The sequence below is a fragment of the Lonchura striata genome, chromosome 3 (assembly GCF_046129695.1).
Source record: "Lonchura striata isolate bLonStr1 chromosome 3, bLonStr1.mat, whole genome shotgun sequence".
NCBI classification, from domain to species: Eukaryota; Metazoa; Chordata; class Aves; order Passeriformes; family Estrildidae; genus Lonchura; species Lonchura striata.
The window spans coordinates 77,025,065-77,036,088 of NC_134605.1; the positions used below are offsets into that span (position 1 = coordinate 77,025,065).

At 33.5% G+C, this 11,024-nt stretch overlaps 1 long non-coding RNA gene across 1 annotated transcript; it reads right to left on the bottom strand.

The window, feature by feature from the left end:
• Positions 1–3,026: 3,026 nt before the first annotated feature.
• Positions 3,027–10,714, bottom strand: LOC116183484 (uncharacterized). Its single transcript, XR_004148119.2, has 3 exons — positions 10,615–10,714; positions 10,228–10,354; positions 3,027–3,160 (listed from the first exon to the last, which is right to left on the bottom strand). It is a non-coding gene; the product is annotated as an uncharacterized LOC116183484 (long non-coding RNA).
• Positions 10,715–11,024: the final 310 nt, after the last annotated feature.

Below are 11,024 nucleotides of genomic sequence, written 5' to 3' on the forward strand. Positions count from 1 at the left end.
CAGCAAAAGAGTTTCTATCCAAGCAATTAAAATTATAAAAATATTCAGATTCAAATTCTTATTAAGTGTGATCATTTAGGGTTCGGGCTATGATTTCTGTCTGTCTGGAGATTTAAAAAAGGGTTTCTATCCAAATAATTAAAATTATAAAAAGACAAAGGTTCTTGTTTTATGTTCTAAGACATATAAAGAGTAGAAATTATAGCGATAGCATCATGTATAAAAATGCTTGATTGTTTTTCTATTCCTATTGTTTCTCTGTCTTATTACATTTTTTTATGTGTTTGGTTCACAGCATGGATAGGGATTGTTAATACTCAGAGAAAATGTTTGAGGGCATGGAACTTATTTCTATCACTGTTTGCCAAGTCAGCACAGCTCTATTACAGTTTGTTCCAACTGTAAACTGAAGACAATTAGAAGGACCCTGAGAAGCAATATAAAAATTTGAGAGGATGAACACTCTACCATGCTTTTAAGAAAAATGCTCTGAAGATTTATTACTCTTATAACCTTTATTGTGAGTAGTTGTCACTTTTTTTGCAGTTTAAATCTGTTTGTTTTCTCTTCCAGGATTAGTGTTTGTCTCTAACTCCTACACATCTACTTTTATAAAATGTCTTCTCAATATTTCCCTCCTGATCACAAGGTTGCTTTAAAACATTATCTTTTATAAAAAAATATGAATTAAAGTGGAAATGAAACAAAAAAATAATAACAAAAAAATCACAAAAAAATATTCTGTAACAGTTTACCATACCTACATCATGGCAAAATGTAATAAAATATTTAAATTAACACTTTTAAAACCTTAATAGTGATTCACTGAGTACCATTATGCATAATAAACATTGATTTTGCGTTGTCACATTTATTTAAACAAAATGTCCACACAATTTTAGCGTGTAATGCTTATATCTTCTGCATGTCACCTCCCCCTCAAACTATGAAAAAATGTAATACGAAGTGCTTTACTTCTCCTTTCCAAAGAAATCATAAAGTCATGCAATTAGAATGTAATTGGCCTAAGGTGAGGATCTTGAAAGCAGATCTGAATTGTGTTATCAAGACTCCTCCAGAGGCAGAGAACACTTAGCAAAACAATGGCTGGAAGATATTTTAGACTTTAGTAAGAGGGATGAGGTTTACAGGAGCTATAGCATATTATTTCCCAAAACAGGAGGTGCTATTGTGCAGGTCAAATATGAAAATTATTATCTCAGAGGAGGCAGAAAGGTGTTTACATAGAAGTAGGGACAGATCTAAAAATATCAGGCACATTTCATGTATTGTCACAGATGTTTTTCAAAGTATATATGAAGCATGGATATAACATCACACAAACATTACACAAAATGGGCAGATCAGAATACTTTGTAAAGGAACAAAAATCTTTAACTGCATTTTATTTTGGAGTTTTGTTTGCAAGTAATGTTGACCTCAAACTTAACAGGTCACAGCTAATACTATTGAATAATTTTTTTACCGTATTTGAAGTGAATAAGGCAAAGGTTCTAAAGGCATTTGCAAGAGTTCAAAAAGTTTTAAATGCCTTTTTGCACTTTGTGAAGAGTAAGAACAAAAAGCCATATTTAATTTAGTCTGTGCCTTTAGCTGAGAACTAGGGTAAAGAGGAAAAGTGTAGATGGTTTTTCTCTCTTTTTAAAGCATAAAAAGATTTAAAGTGGAATGTCTTGTTGGCTTTAAAATATATTATGTAGGGCATTCAACAATCAAATTTAGAGGCGAAACTGTTCGTAGTAGTATGTAACCATTTTATCATCAAAAAATTGCCCCTGTTTATAGATAGCTTGTTTTAAAACCTAGAATATGTGAACAGAGAGGTGAAAGCATCACCATAAAGAAGGGCTTCTGTGGTTGGTGTATATACAAGAGCACCCTGAAAATTGGAGGAAAAAATAAGGAAGCACGAGGAATCTAGTCTTAGTTTTTCTAAGATTATGCTCTAATTGGGATAAAAATGAAAAATATTTCTAATTTTGCACTGTGAATCTCAAAACAAAATACACTCACTTGCTCTAAGTTAGCACTTATGTATTCATTCATTTATTTATCTATACCGTAGTTCTGTTGGAAAGGTTTGCCAAGGAAAAGGAGACTTTACAAGCTAAGCAGATGAGGCATTTTGACATTTAAGCTATTAAAATGATAAAGAATATTTATATGCATTATCAAAATCTGTTGACTCTCTAAACAGCTGAAAACTTCGGGAAAATGTGTTTTCTACTGTGATTTCTGGTATATTGGATTGCACTTACTTTGAAAAATCACAGGACACAAGAGCTCAAACTTTCTATTTTAAAACTTGAGGGAATGGAAATGAGGCAGATTGAAAGGTTTTTCCCTCAAATTCTTTATTAACTCCTCAAGAGTAATTATGTAGAGGAGCTGTTTTTTTCCCCAATAATACTGCAAGCACTACAACTTTCTGACAGGAAGCCCAGACTTAAGACCAGACTATACTTTCCTTGTCATGTCTACTGCTTCTATTACACTTTTTCCTTTTATATATAAGAAAATACACACTTCTTCTTTCAGTGATGCTTAGCATTTTATTTCTTTCTGGTTCCCATTTTAAATCCCTTTTCTCCTATTTCCTTAGTTACATGAACAGTGGAGAGTGAATTTATTCATATTAAAGTTCCTCTTTTTCCTTAGGTTGTTCCCTTCAGTTTCATTTTCTCTATTGATTGCTAGGGAAACAGAACTTTAAAAAACCCTGTTTCAGTTAATTTTTATCAGGTTAAAGAGCATATAATGAAAGCCAGGTAAACAATAAAGTGATACAGACAGAACATTCACTTCTCATTTCCAGTAGAAGAAGTATGTTGTTTGAACTGCAGAAACCTCTATAGTTAATGAACGACTCACAATTTGTCAGAAATTTGTAAATAGCAGCAATATCCTTTTCCAATTTGACATAACTAGAATGTAACTACCTTGTTTAACTAAAAAGCATGATGAATAGGTATTATATAATAAACACTGAATTCCAGAAGGAGAGGAAGAAGACTGATTTATTTTGTAATCATCTAGTTCACTAAATTCTTTCATATTTTGCTACTGTGATTCTGTAAGGTTTCAGTATCAGCCTCATTCCATGAATTTTTCTTCAAAGTCTCTGTTTTTACCCATGAACCTGCATATTACAAAAAGAGACAGAAATTTGAAGTCAGAATTTTAAATTTGTAAAAAGCTTAAAAAAGGTGTAAAGATTAATATCACATGACAGATGATGTAACACTAAACATGATGCCATTGTCAAAGACAATGCTGCTTTGGAATTTTGAAACCTTATTTAAAAGAAAGGGAAAAAATGTGACTTAAAAAAACTTTATTTTATTCCTGCACTTACAGTGTTTTGTCCTCATAATCAAGAATGCTTATTTAAAAAGAAAACAAAAGTTCAACTAAAGACAACAAATACCATATACATATACATTCAATGTAGCAGTATGCAGTATTTGGACAAAAAGCGGGAGCAACTGCATTGTTCAGTGTTCTCACTCTCAAACCATAATAGATTTTAGGAGAGGTGTAATAGATTTGCTTTGCACAAAAGTGTCTTCTGAAAATTCATTAAGATCTGTAAAGCCCTGGAAGGAAAGGTAATCTACATCAAAAGATAAAAGAAATTGGTCACCATCATCTGGCCCTAAGGCCAAGGGTCAGGACCTGGTGCATGTCCTTTCAGGTTAGTCCACTCTCAAACAACTCTGAGGTCTCTTCCAGGCTTCTCATCTGAATATTCTACACACTGTGATAAGTGGAGGCATGGCTCAACATAAGGTTTCAAAAGTGGTTTAATTACATAAACTCACTACATTATTGATATTTGTGATCATTAAATAAATTTTTTTCGAGGTGTATTAGCTGGGTAGTTATTAATCATATTTTGAACCAAATAACTGCATTCACAGACAGGACATTTTGGTTAGAGTTAGCTGCAATTACTCTAAAAACAACAGGAGTTTATTAAAGTACATTATTAGCATCTTCTGTTGTAGTGAGCATGTGCATATTTCCTTACACAGACTCTGTACTTATGTAGTAACACATAAAATCATTATCTCAAATACTATTTTAAAGAATGTAGCAAACTTGCACCAGAGAATTGAGACTCCTTTTTCTTTCACAAGTTCATTCTTGCAAAATGATTGTTTGTTTTGTTAGGGTATAGCTCCATGGGAAGAAAGCTGAAAAAAGAATGCTACAAATGCTTTTTGTAATTTAATCTCTCAGGATTAGGTGTTCATAGAGCAGGATTTGAAGGCTTTCTCTTGGCTAAACTCACTATATGCTCATCTAAATCAGTTCTGTTGCCATCATTAATTTCAAGAGAAACCAAGAGAGACTAATCTCAAGGAATTTCAAAACTCCAAATCCTGCAGTTGGTATTTCATTTTTAAATTCCTACTTGCCTGACTTTTGCTACCTTGATAAATATCCTGGCAAGCTCCTGCTTTTGTAGGCAGGAAAAGTTTTTCATTTGGCTTTTGCCATAGACTTTAAATTTAACACCTGATTGCATGTTGAAGGCAGTTTAATCAACATCTGGGCTATCTCAGGGTGTGAAAGGATTAGTTTAACTTGAAACCTTTAATTTTTTAAAACTTTCTGCAGGATATGGCTATAGAAACAATGGATGATGAGAGGTATATTAACCAAATCAAATTTTATTTGCAAAAATTCAACAAAACAGTAAAGTACATCCTCCTATACTCCTTACAAAATTCTGCTTTGATGCTTAGGTGCAAACCTCAAACCATTTGCTAAAAGAAACCCTATCCTACCTCTATACAAAATAAATGAATCTTTCTTTAGCTCTCAGCTCCTGTGGGAGTTTTCTTCAGTTTGAAACCTCATGTTGTAAGTCTCCTTCACATGCCAAAGAGCATGGTGATCTCTGTGCTGCAACCTGCTTCCCTAATGGCTTTGGCAATAGCCTCGCGACATTTTTAGAACAGGCAGCTTCTCTTTTACTGGCCGCATACGACAGCCAGTGAAGCTTTCCACGAGGGAAGAAACCTTTCTTCTAAACTCATGTAGTAATTTCCTCTAACATTTCAAGAGCTCCTTTGATCCTGTGACATACAATTATTTGCCTTTCCCACACAGTGGTTTCTTACCTGCTGGAGCTCATCCAATGTGCCGTGACTTTCCCAGATGTAAGTGTAAATCTTTCACACTGTGGACATTCACTCCTGCAGCAACACTTTTCTACCTCAATATTCCTCTGAATGCCAATTAGGATGTCACCACCCTGATTTCAGATGTTAAACTAGAAAATATTTATCAGACTCTCTCTTTTCTGTCAGATAAATGTAAATCTATATTATATCATATAACATGATTTTTATCAATAATCCTAATCAATATCAACTAAGAATTCTTGACAGATCTTGTCCAATCATACAAACAATACCATTCAGTGATACTAATTTAGAAAATGTTGAGCCTTTTAATGCTCAGGGATCACACATTACTTTAAACACTAATAGCTCAATAAATATTTTTAATAGAATATTTAAAATAAGACAAAGCTTCTGCTTTGTATTGGCATTTTAGCAAAGATTTTTAAGTCCACCATGATAACATTATATTATCACATATTATTCTGTGAATTCTGTGAACATTATATGTGGGGAGACTTGAAAGAGTGAGTATATCTAAGCTCCCAGTAAACCTATGGAGAAATTTTTCTTTAGTTAACTAAAAAAAGTTCTGCAGAAGAAGTTTAGAGCAACTTAAGTGTGCATGTTCCATCCTGGTATCTCATAGTATACTTTGTAAAATATAAATAATGCAATTTTTATATCCTCAGAACAAGAAGATCCATTACTGGGTACAAATTAGTAGCATTTGAAACTGTTATAAAGGACGTGATTGTCAACCATATCTCTGAATTTATTTTTCAAGATAAATGAGGAGGGGGGGAAAAAAGGTAATTCAGAGGACTGAAGTGAAAGCAATAAATATCACGTATCTTTTCATGAAAGATAACAGGTCTGGAAGAAAGAATAAGCAGTTTCTTAAGGAAATATTCTTTCCTTCATCAGCCAGGCTGATTTACTCCAGATTTAGCAAAATTTTCAGGTATTTCATATCTAGAGAGAACAACTTTCAATTCAATTGAATATCCAGGTATAATTTCTGAAGCCTTAAATTCAGCTGAGTGGCTTGAACTGAAGCAGTGTCTGAGGTTTAGTATGTGTTTCAAAAATCTCAGGAATTCTGAAATTTCTTTTTCTGCCATTTATATTTTGTGTGAAAATTGCTGCTTTGCTTTAATTTTCCATGTTTCAGTTCCCCACAACCCCACACACACTCTATGATAAATGCAAGAATCTCTAGATGGAAGTATTCTATATCATTATAATGACCCTTCATTTGAGTTTGATTGGCTTTTATTAAGCAGCATTGTGAATGCTAAACTCCTAGTTGGATCCAGATGGAGATGAAGTGAACAGGAAGAATTAATTTTTTTTTTCCTATTTTTTTTCATTATAAATTTTATCCTTAATTCAACACTGAAAAAAATGCAGCCTATGCAACAAAGAAAATCAGAATTCTTCCTTTCAGAAACTGGAATATGACTACTTCAGGTAAAAAATTAGAAAAAATTTGTTAACTCTTGAAGTGCTACTTCAGTACTTCTTTCTGAAAGATATATGTTGAGCAAATTTTGACCAAATTCATACATTTGGTCCAATCACATGTTTACATTATTCTTGATTTTTAAACATATCTGAGCCTGTGTGTCCTGGCATTTTTTGGTTAAAATACAAGATGAATTTGAGAGGAGGGTGGCAGTGAGACAGGGAGACATAGAGAGAGTGGAATGGGATGGACACAAGGGAAAACTGCTGTTGTATAAACTAATATCTATGCAAAGAGTTGCCTGGCCTTACTAATTTCTTTTCTGTTATAAACTGTGGGTCTATGGAAGGAAAATGAAAGTCATGTTAGTGCTCACTGCTACAAGAGAAGATATCCTAAATAAAACTACCCTGAACCTGTGGACATTTAAATCACCTAAACATATGTGGAGTTTTCTTCATGTTGACATTATTATTCCTCTGCTGAACTTAAGCACATGCTTATAGGATTTGCTTGCTTGGGGCCTGTGAGCATAAGCTGACCTTTTTTTTTTTTCTTTCAATTTGAGTGTGCATAAATATATGCAAGAAGTGTGTAATATAAACCAGTGCACTGAGTACAGATTTTTCATGGTACAAAGAAGGACATTTGCATAAATTTTTTTGTCAGTCTTTAGGATTTATATTTCAATTCTCTGATATATTGAGAATCTCAACATTTTAAAGAAAATTACTTCTCACTTAATTGTAATTTCCATAGTCAGGATTTTAATATGTATCAATCTTTTGCAAAAACTTATCAAGCCTGGGAGATTTATCTTACACACTTTAACGCATCCTTTTTAATTGCTAGTGTTTCTGAAAGATGCAATCATGTTTCTTTGGTACCATTTAATAAAATTAAACATATCAATCAGTAGCTTTTTCTTTCAATTTTATAACAGCTTTTGGAAACAAAGGCTGCTTGTGTCTGCTCTATTGTGTCCATGGGAAATGGTGAGAGCATATATTTCTTTCAAAATATATAACCTATCACAAACTGTCTATCTACAAAGTGCAGAAATATTTTATTAGCAACCTTTCTTGGCATAGTCTAGAAATTAAATGTTCCCCACATGAATGGGAGTATAGCTGTTCTGAAGCACTAAAACATAAACATACTGATGATATTTTGGTTCATAGGCACATATTTGGCCCCTTGCTGCAGACTTACTAAGCCTGAGCTTTGTGGCTGCCAAGCAAGAAACAGTGGCAAAGGGAGTTGAAAAAGGTAACTTCATATTAAGGTGGGGGGATAGAAGTAAACATTTTCCACATCTCCTTTAATAGAAGAGTCACCAGGCTACATTTTTTTTTTTTTATTAGCTAGTTCCTCTTCTCACTACAGGTCTTTTCAGTGTTCTGCTTTACAGCTAAAGTCCCTGAGACCTGACGTGGGATTTACTAAGCTTTAGATAACATAATCTCCATCTAATGGGAATTTCTGAAGCCAGTCACTAAGTCTATGAATTATTATAAGAGAAGAAAATCAAATTTAATATCAAAGAACTAACTTTAGAAGTTCAAGCAGTGGACAATATTCATTTTCCATTGACAGAATTGTTTAATAAGAATCTATCAGCAGTACAGGAAACACTAGGTACTCTGGCAATAAGTGAATCATGATGGCTTATTTCCTTTTAATTCTATGATCCCAGCTGGAACAAGGTGTGATTGGAGAATGGTTTAATTGTTCATAGACATCTGTCTTTGAATTCAATTGAAAAATAATATCCTGGGCATAAAATGGCCTACAGAATTTTTGACATTTTTATATCTTTCACAATCAAGGCATTGTCAGAAACTCAGGTAGTGGAGCTCTGAAAAACTTATGGATATATTTAAAGTAGAAGAGGATAAAACCCTGGTAATATATCAATATACACAGCTGGAAAGCAGATGTTCAATTGAGTGCACTCAGTTCTTAAAGAAAGCTATTAAAGCTGTTACTCACTCAAATGAGAAATTTCTATAATTTATTGTTCTCACATTTTTGGTTTCCCTCTTTCCCTTCATTTTAAGCAGACTATAGGACTTTTTTTCATATTTTTGAGGTCAATTACTCTGAAAGTCTGACTCAGTGCAGTATATTAAATGATTTCTAAAGAATGCCCAAGGCTACTGTCAATCAAATTAGCCAGTGACTTATGAGTTGTTTACTGTACTGTGAAATGAAGTGATAATGTTTGTCAACCAGTAAAATGTGACATTTAGTATTGGATATACCCACTTGAAATAGTTTTTGCATCGGCTTTATTCGTTTCTTACCAGACTGGCACATATATTTGGCTAAGTCCTGATTATGAAAGGAGACATTATATAAAACTTTATAGAGCACTGGTAAGCAGACAGCTCAAGCCTTGAAAAGCCTTGTGTGGTCCAGTAACTGAGGTGGCATGCCACTGAGGAGTCACATTTATTTTCTTCTTGAGAGGTCATTTGATTCAAAACAAAAATTTTGGCAGAGAACTTCTGGTTCAAGTGATTCAAAAAATAGTGACCCAGAGTGAGGAAAGGATTGGGTGTTTTTTACCCCTTTTTGAGTGTTAACAAAGTTTGAAATTAAAAACCAGAGTAGGATATCATCACTCGATGTAGCATATAAGGAAGAAGCTTGTATTGCATGCTTTCTTAGACAGTGACTTACTGAAGTACACTACTGAGGTCACACTGCAGGGAAACTCTATCCTCAAGCTCTGAAAGCTTAATTAGTAATTTGTGAAAGAAAACTGGAAGTTCAAACCAAAAAAAAAAAAACTTTTATATTTTCTCTAAAGGGAGCTGGTTTGACACTCCCACCAAATGTTTTCCTAAAAATTAGATTTAAGAGCTGCAAAATTCCTTTTCACACAATACAGAAGAAAACTCACATCTTGGCATAGTCTAACTAGATGAGCACTTCTGTGAAAGCTGTTAGAAATACAGAGAAGGAAAAGCTACAGGCAGCTTCAGCTTTTTCTCAATATTTAAATTCTTGCTATAGTTCTGTAGAAAAATTTTCCGAAACACAATGATTATTTTAAAATTTGTTTCATTTTCCATGATAGATGAATGTGGTTTATTTTTGCCATATTATTATCTTATTAGAAATAGTCTTTACAATGAATGTAACTATTTAAAAAGCAAATATAAAACCAACAATTCTTAAAAATTGTAAGTATTTAAGTATTAAGGCAGCATTAAATAAGGCGTACTGACTTATAGACACAATACCAAGGAAATAATCACACAATCTTACTAAATATTTAAACTGAAGATTGAAAATCAACCATATTCTTGGGTCCAAATCAGATATCACATTATGGCTGCTTATTGGATATTTGGTCACTGAATTCAAGTGGAATATTAAGCTATGCCCTATTATATTGAAGTTATTGTGACTTCAGGGTTTTTTCCATGAAGAAGTTGTGCTGTATATTCTTTTAAGCAATGCATGCTTGTTCAAGTGTTTGAAGACTGGTTGTTAGGTTGACATAATAACTCCATTCAAACGAATATCTTCTCTAAAAGGATGAATTCCATTATTAAAGGGCTGAAAAGGGATGCAGTAAGAATCTTTTTGTCTTACCTAAAGGAAAACAGATGTGCTAGTAAGTAGATGACATATCTGGAGAGTGGTTTCAGGTTACATTTTTTGTCATTCATCCATATTTAATGCCATTTCTTTCCATAGCTTGATATCATTGTTTTAAAATCTGAAAAGATATTTTTAAAAGAACATTTATACTGTTTGCCACAAATGTGGTGCAGATCCATTTCAATTTCTATTTTGTTTCTTTCTTAGTTATGATTTGGTGCAGATGAAATTGATACTCGTTCTCCGAGGGAACAGATGAACTCTCCTCGTTCTAAATGCACAAATATCTTTATGAAAGTTTAATTAAGTAAACTTAGAGGTGGTCAGGGCTAAAATCATTAAATTATAATTTTCCCTATTGCTTTGCACATGCCTTACCTTAAATTTTCTCTTCTGGGCTTTTGCATGTAACATGTCATCTGGTCCTCATGGGATAGTACCTGAGTGAGGAAATCTATTGCTGACTCAGCAGACTCCTTAAGGGGAGACTACTGATCTCCTCGCATGTGCAGATCTTCTTTGTGAGGAAGGGGGGACAAGCAAGAGCAGACAAGACTTTTTCTACTCCTAAAATAATCACTAAGGTGACATGCATGGAAGTGCAAGAGCGACTATTTTGTCTTTTCCAAGATTTTCCTTCCTTTGTGTCCCAGGGGAAATCTTGAATGGGCAATAGCAGCCTGCTTCCAGTTTCTTTTCAGACTTGTCCAACAATTCAAAGAAGCCAAGCACAGCAGAAAGACTCTCTTCCAATGCATTTAGCTTTTTTGAGTGGAAACAATAGAAAT